The sequence below is a fragment of the Bos mutus genome, chromosome 19 (genome assembly GCF_027580195.1).
Source record: "Bos mutus isolate GX-2022 chromosome 19, NWIPB_WYAK_1.1, whole genome shotgun sequence".
Lineage (NCBI taxonomy): Eukaryota > Metazoa > Chordata > Mammalia > Artiodactyla > Bovidae > Bos > Bos mutus.
The window spans coordinates 29,695,463-29,703,707 of NC_091635.1; the positions used below are offsets into that span (position 1 = coordinate 29,695,463).

Genomic DNA, 8,245 nt, shown 5'->3' on the forward strand with positions numbered 1-8,245 from the left:
TAGTCTCTTTGTCTCAGCTTCTTTATTAAGCTTCATTTTTTAAGAGAATTATTTATTCATTTATTTTTGGCTGTGCTGGGTCTTTCTTGCCGTGCTCGGGCTTCCTCTCGTCGCAGCAAGCAGGGGCTGCTCTCTAGTTGCAGTATGCAGGCTTCTTATTGCAGTGGTTTCTCTTGTGGAGCATGGGCTCTAGGGTGTGTGGGCTTCACTAATTGTGGCGCATGGGCTTAGTTGCCCCGAGGCATGTGGAATCTTCCCCGACTAGGGATTGAACTTGAGTCCCCTGCCTTGGCAGGCGGAATCCCAACCACTGGAGTACCAGGGAAGTCCAGGAGAATTTCTTTGAGTCCCTGAATAGGTACTGAGGTAGAGGCTCCCTCAGGGCCGAGGATGTCCAGGGGCCAGGAGTGGTGGTCAGGGACTGACTGCCTGTGATGTGAAATTGAAGGAAACCAGTGGACTCAGCATTGGGGCTCCCTTCTGGGCTGCAACCCCCTTCCCCAGCCACCTCTTCTCGCACAGTTTGGATGGTAAAATCCAGGTGGAGGGCATTTTCCCTGGGTGCCCTGTGCTTCCCCATAGCCCTCATGAGTGCAAAGATGGCAGAGGTCTCTCACCTTCCCATTCCCCACTCCAGTCCCCTCCATGCTGTGTGTGCTCAAGGCAAAGAAAAAGTAGCAAATAAGAGGGGCTTCCCTGGTGGCCCAGTGGTTAGGACTCTGTGCTTCCACTGCAGAGGGCATGGGTTCGATCCCTGGTCAGGGAACTAAGAAAGACCCTGCATGCTGCTTGGCGAGACCAAAACAAGGAAAGGAAAAAAAGTAGCAAAAAGGGAGGAAAGAATTCCTTAAGCGGGCAGTGACTTGCCAGAGGATAAAGCTACTTAGTGGTGTGTCCAGATCCTTCCTCCCAGGCTGGCTCTTTGGATTCCCTCAGCAGACAACAGGAGATAGGAGACACGGAGCAAGTCCAGGACCTCAGAGTTCTTTCCCTCCCTCCCTGCCTTGATTAGATTAGGGGCCAGTTTCCGCTCCCTCACTCCTCTTCCTGAAGAGTGGGGACTTTATCTTCAAAGCCCAGAAGAGCTCTGGCCTCAGAACTGGCCAGAAGTCCCCACCCTCCTTTCACATTGACCATGCATCATGCCAGGTCTTTCTGGAGATGGACACCACTGTGGCCTGGGAAGCACTGAGTTCCACTGAAGAACTAGGAGCACACAGGACAGCCTGTTCTCTAACACGGACCTTTTCTGAACGGAGGCCAGGGAAGGGGAGGGAGCGAGGGCAGTAGCGAAGGCCCAGGCCAGCAATGGGCTATAAGGGATGGGCAGTCTGTATCTAGCCACGCACCATTTCCAAGGCCATCTGCAGGATCTGGCTGGAAGTTTGGGGATGGGTGTCATGGAACCCCTTCTCCAAGCTAAGACAGAGGAGGGTGTTTGTTCATCCCTCCTTCCTTTAAAAGATGTTTTTTATGCTCTTCCCTGCCTCACTTGATTACCAAAGTTATAGGTCTTTGTTACGAAAGAAACTTAGAAAATGGAACACCCCATCATCTAAACTTCAGAGCTAGCTAAACATTTTGAACAGGTTTTATATAAAATCTTTCATATATATATATGACACATATGGGATTATCTCAGGCATATTGTTGTACAGGTTATATCTTGGGCATAATTCAGTGTCAGGACATATGGATTTTTCTCATTCTTTTTGATGACTACATGAGATTCCATTGTATGAATGGACCTTCATTTATAAATTAAATCCACAGTGTGTCCCCAGCAATGAACTTCCTTGTATATATTTCTTTGTACTCTTGGAGATTTCCTGTAAGATGATTCCTAGAAGTAGAACTGCTGTGTCAAAGGGTACACTTATTTCAAATTTTTTCTAGATTAGTGACCAAGTATGTGTATGTGCCTTTAGAGAGTGTTTCAGTGTGTGTGTTGGGGGAGAATTTAAACCAGTTTCCTCGCCCTCCATCCTCAGATTTTAAGCCCTCTTTAAGCTGAGGGGGGTGTGTGTATGTGTGTGAGCGGGTGGGAGGGGGGTGGAGGGATGGGGGTTGGGGGTGGGGGATTAAGGGTGGGGGGTGTGGGGGGTTGGGGAGTGGGAGGGGTGGAAGCGGATAGACTTTACAGTGCTTTTGCTTTATGGGAGATAAGAAATACAATCACCAGCGAAGGTAGAGGATTTGCAGGCCCGAGGATTGAGCTCCACCCAGGAATGCCTGGCTGATGATGGAGGTGGGCAGATGGTGAGGACACCCTAAGCACCCAGCTCCTCACAGGCGGCAGGCAGAGTGGGCGAAACAGTTCCTGAAATAAATCCCTGGGACTTGGCCCAGGGAGGGAGTGAGGCTGAGATAGGAGCGCATGCTCTGAAGGGAATGTGAACAGATTTGAGCTTGAAGGAGGGCAGCTGGGGCCCGGGACCTACCCCCGCCCGCGCCCCCATCCACTAACCTATGGGGCCCCCCACCAGCCGCCATAACTCATGGGATCCCAGAACCGGAACCGGAAGCGAAAGTGTGAAGTATCAGATCTCTCGGCTACCCTGAACTGTTTGGGACTCCATCTCTATTTAGTTTATTCAGGTCTCTGCGCTAATCCGGGTCTCTGCCCCTCCTGGATAGAGTCGTGTGATGGTGAAGGGGGAGAGGAAGGAGGGTTTATCTTTTTAGCACCTCCCATCCCCCTCCTAATAAATCTGGTGAAAAGATTGGTGGAGTAGGGTGGGGCTGACACCTGGCTTTTAAAGATTGCTGAAAGTGAGGTTTTGTGCTTTTGATTGTGTTTGTTTTTATAAGATCATGCCCTGCTTTCCATTCCAGATGCTGACTCTTATCCCTCAGGAGAGAGAAGGCAGAAGTGCTTGCTCATTCCCTGGAACTCTCCCAGTGTAATGGGGGAGGAACAGAGCCACCAGTCAGACCAGGCAGCATCTCAGAAAGTAACCCACGAAGCAAGACTTCTGTGACCTTGACCAAGTCATTTCTTGTCCCCTGACCTCAGTTTACCCATCTGTAAAAGGAGGGGGTTAAATACATAATTATCTTTTCTGGTTTTCTTTCTCTGGTCCTCAGTAGGAGGTGGGCATGGGGAACTCCTTAATGATCTTTCTGTCTTTCTCTTATCTTTTGTTGAAATGACCTTGTTTTGTTTTTAAGTTTGTTTACTGTCTGCCTTCATCTCCAGGTTGTACAGCCTTCATCCATTTTGCCCACCGATCTATCCCCAGGACAGTGGCAGGCACACTTGTAAGTGTGGTGGATGATCATCTTGTATCTATGGAATTCGGGGTGTCCACCCAAGGGTTGGAGGGTTGGGGTGTCACCTCAGTGAAGAATCTTTTTAGTCTATAAATGCTAATAACATTCAGGAAAGAGACTAACAAATAAGGTTAGGGAGTTTATCTGGGAGGGTTTCCTGGAGGAGGTGAGGAAAAGAAGCAGATATAGAACTGGAATTAAGTATTCTGATTAAGTAAGAGAGGAGGACCATGGGATTGGAAGTACTTTCTTGGTCCTACCTACTGCTCGGGAGGCAAGACCTGAGGTTGAGGTTTAACAGTTTCGTTCCTCTCTTCCCAGTAATTAGTTACCTGGCCTGGGACACTGCCTAGAGTCTGTTCACCACTCCCCTATCCCAGCTCCTCCCAAGTTCACCCCAGGATGGTCAAACTGTATCTAGATCCCATTATCTGCCTCAGCACTCCAGAGGAGCCCAGCGTAGAGCAGGGGATAGGGAAGGGACTCACAAGTTCTAGACTTGTGATATCCAATATGGCAGCCACCAGCCATATGTGGCCACTGAGCAGGGGAAATGTAACTGATCTGAGACCTATAAATATGAAATATACGACAGATTTTGAAGCCTTAGTATGAAAAAAGAATGTATATATCTCATACTTTTTTATATAGATATGTTGTTTTTGAATATATTGAGTTAAAATGCTTCATTAAAATTAGTTTCATCTGCTTCGTTTTACCTTTAAAAAATGTGGCTCCCAGAAATTCTTAAATTACATATGTTGTTCATATTCAATTTCTTTTAAAAATATTGTTATTATTTAAAATTTGTATATTTATTTGACGGTGTTGGGTCTTGGTTGCAGCATTCAAACTTCTTGGTTGTGGCGTGTGGAATCTAGTTCCATGATCAAGAATCGACCCTGTGCCCCCTGCAGTGGAAGTTCTGAGTCATAACCACTGGACCATCAGGAAATTCCTTCAATTTAATTGAAAACACCTTATCAAACTATGATTCTCACTGATTCAAACCTGATTACTTTGCAGGTGATTTTATAGCTTCAATCAGGGTGTGTTCATGCTATAAACCATCTCTTTAACTGTCTGTTTGCTGATGAGCCCAGTTAACTAGAATCCACAGAAAATTCCTAACGTGATTTTACTCAATAGCTTTTGACCTTTCATCATACTGCTGAGATAGTAGCAACAGTGTTGATAGACTGAAGTTTCATCATCTTCCCATCACTTGCTGCCTTCCTCAGCCCAGCCCTCTCCCAATCCCTGCAAGGTGCTGGAGCAGAAAGAGAGTTCAGGCAGGAGCTACTGAAGGGGAAGATGCCAGCTGGGGGATCTGGATTATCTGCTCCTGAGTTTGCACAAACATTAGTGGGTGGCCCGAATGTGTGTGTAGGTGTAGTGGGAGAGGTCAGTTCTACAATAAAACCCTCCATCCACTTGTCTCCCCCGCCCACCGCCCCCCCAACCCCAGGCCCGAGAGCATCAATCCAATCACTCACTCATTCTTTCAAAAAATCGCCTATAATATCTTAAGGTTTAGCTTTATTGTGCACAGACACACCTTCCTTGGCACTGGAGCTAAAGGTATAACCTGTACTCAGAGACGCTCTAGATCCTCGATGCAGAGCCTGAGACAGGGATTCAGAGGCACAAGGTTTATTGAGGGCAAAGTCTCAGGAGAAGAGGAGAGAGGGAAGCAGGATAGGGCAGGAGAGGGGCTCAGCAAAAGCCCCTTCTCACAGCTGGATTCTGATTTGGACTTCACTCAGTAGGGAAGCTCTGGATGGAGCCTGGAACCACAGAGAGGAGCCCCCTGAGACAGGGAAGCTGGTCTTTGGTACCCTTCCCCCATCCCATCAGTCAGTTAATAGGCTGCTGGTTGCTCAGGTCTCCAGAGAAGAGGCCACCACAAATTGTTGGAGTCACTGGAACCAACACTTACAGCCAGTAGAGGGGCCTGGGCGGGGCATCAAGGCATCCACTCAGGGTGTGGACTGAAAGGAGAAGTTGCTGACCTGGGCACGCCAGAGCCCTGATTGCTGCCTGTGTTTGGCAATCCTGTCCTCTTTCTACTCTCCCTCTGGGTCTCAACCTCAGCCCTTATCTGCCCTCTTCCCACCTTGTTTCTTCCTTTGTCTGTTTCTTGGTCCCTCCCTACCCTCAACATCCTTGGTTCCTGCCTCTGAGCTGCCCTTTCTCTTCTGAAACTCAGCATGAAATGCTGAGTTTCTTTGAAAGCCTCCAGGAAGTGGGGTACTGGGTTGCCCACGTTGACCTCTTTCCTTGTCAGTGGGTCAGTTGAACCGCACTGTTCCCTTAGAAAACTTTGGGGTCCCAGGGAACATTTGACTCAAACCCCTTTTGTTGCGTGCTTCCTTTCCTAGGTGTATCCATCCCCACCTCCTCTCTTGGAACAAGGACACTTTAGGAGAAATTCATTCTCAAGGCTTGACTCCTACTTAAACATCACAGGATACATTCTCTGGAAGGAAAGGGTGGAATCTGGGCTGGCTTCCTTAGAAACTTCAGCACTGGAAAGACACCTCCTTTCCTTGTCCCCTCTTAATTTCAAACAGAGACTGGGAGAAAGGAAGAGATGATTGTTTCTGGTCAGAGGCTGGGGGATGGATGGACTGACCTCTGAACCTCCCTTTTTTATGGCACAGCCCTGTTTGTAGAGATGCCAGAATTCTGATCAAAAAAGCAAGGGAGAGAAAAAGAAAGTATTCTCTGGGGGCATTTGGTTGCATTTTCATATCCCAAATCACACAGAGGGATGCAGTGTCATGCGCTCCATAACCCTCCTGTCTCTAGCATGTGGATTTCCTGTGGTTTGTCACACACACGCATGCAGACACACACACACACACACACACACACACACACACACCTCTTGTTGAAACCAGGACTGCTGGTTCCAGGGAAGGGAGTGAGGAAGCAGCTGCGGACAGATGTGGGTGGCCACATACTTCTCCCTCTGGGAGGTGACACTTCCACTACACCTCCACAGGTTTCATCTGAACCTCACCCTAGACTGGGCCCTGTGTGTCTGGGTGGGCAGGATGGATGGAGGAGATGGGCAGGCCCTCTGCCAACAAGGAAAACATTCTTAACAGGCCCTTGAACTCTCAGCAAATCAATTCTTCCAAGGACCAAATCTGGAGGAAACTCAGCTTAAAGAACAGCAGCGGAGGGACTTCCCTGGAGGTCCAGTGGTTAAGACTCTGAGCTTTCACTGCAGGGGGCATGGGAGCTAAGATCCTACATGTTCTGAGGCTCGGCCAAAAAGAAAAGGAAAAAAGAACAGCAGGGGATTAGGCCCTAGATTGCTGGGTGAATTTCAGTGACAGTTGATAGATGGAAGCACTCGGGAGGAGTTTGGGGGAACATTCATATTTCCTACTGTATTGACAGAAGGCAGAATGTGGGGCCAGGATAAAGCATCGGGTCTGGATTGGGGAAAGTGACCCTGGCAGTCCAAAGCATTTGACATCTCTGAATCAGAGGAAGGGACTGCCTGACCGGACGTGTCACCCCCATTAGGCTGGGGCTGAGGCTGTAATTGCGGTAATTCGTTGATGAATGCAATTTGCAGCTGGCTTCTCTCCCTGTGACAGGCCTCAATTAGAGCTGCCAGAGGGAGCTGAAATGGGAGGGGGAGCTGGGATGTTGTTTCCAACTGCTTCTCCTGGTTCCCTCTCAGCTCGTGGTCCCACCCTGAAACAAGAGGGACTTTTTTTTTTTTTCTAAAGAAGAGATTCTTTAGGGTGATTCATTAACCCCTTGTCTCTACGTATTAAAAAGCAGAGACATCACTTTGCTGAAAAAGGTCTGTATAGTCAAAGCTATGGTTTTCCCAGTAGTCTTGTATGGATGTGAGTTGGACCATAAAGAAGGCTGAGTGATGAATTCGATGCCTTTGAATTGTGGTATTGGAGAAGACTCTTGAGAGTCCCTTGGACTGCAAGAAGATGAAGCCAGTTAATCCTAAAGGAAATCAACCCTGAATATTCATTGGTAGGACTGATGCTGAAGCTGAAGTTCCAGTACTTTGGCCACCTAATTCGAAGAGCACACTCACTGAAAAAGACCCTGATGCTGGGAAAGATTGAAGGCAAAAGGAGAACGGGGTGGCAGAGATGAGATGGTTAGATAGTATCACCAACTTAATGGACATGAATTTGAGCAAACTCATGTCCATTGAGTCTGTATGCCATCCAACCATCTCATCCTCTGTTTCCCCTGCCTTCAATCTTTCCCAGCATCAGGGTCTTTTCCAAAGAGTTGGCTCCTCACATCAGGTGGAAAGTATTGCACCAGGTGCTGAGGGATTTGAAAATAAATGTGACATGGAAACTCTCCTCTGGCAGATAGTGGCGGACAGAGGAAACTGGTATGCTATAGTCCATGGGGTCGCAAAGTTGGACACGATTCAACAATTGTCCCCCAACGCCCAAACTTATCCCCAGAGATATAATTTCAGAACAAGTGGTGCTAGGTGGAGAGGGAGAAAGATATAAAATGAAAGATACCTTCCTTTAGGCTGGAATGATATGGATTTTAAAACTCAATTTTGTGATTTGCCTGGTGGTCCAGTGATTAAGACTTCACCTTCCGATGCAGGAGGTGTGGGTTTGATTCCTGGTCAGGGAGTTAAGATCCCGCATGTCTCACAGCCAAAAAAACAAAACATAAAACAGAAGCAATATTGTAACAGATTCCATGAGGACTTTAAAAAATAGTCCACTTCAAAAAAGAAATCTTAAAACAAAATCCCCTCAATTTTAATTTAGCTTAGTATTTTCTCATTTATTTTAGAGGTTCTAAAAGTCCTATAGGAAGGAAGACTTTTGAGCCAAAACGCTTATATCTGTCTTGTAGTCTCCTGTGCCTCTCATCAGAGAAAGGGGGAAAAAAATACAAGGTAGGATAATGGAAAGGAGAGAGGAAAAATCAACTTCCCATAGATACATAA

At 47.4% G+C, this 8,245-nt stretch overlaps 1 non-coding gene across 1 annotated transcript; it reads left to right on the forward strand.

The window, feature by feature from the left end:
• Positions 1 to 693: 693 nt before the first annotated feature.
• Positions 694 to 766, forward strand: TRNAG-UCC (transfer RNA glycine (anticodon UCC)). Its single transcript has one exon. It is a non-coding gene; the product is annotated as a tRNA-Gly (tRNA).
• The last annotated feature ends 7,479 nt before the right edge of the window (positions 767 to 8,245 follow it).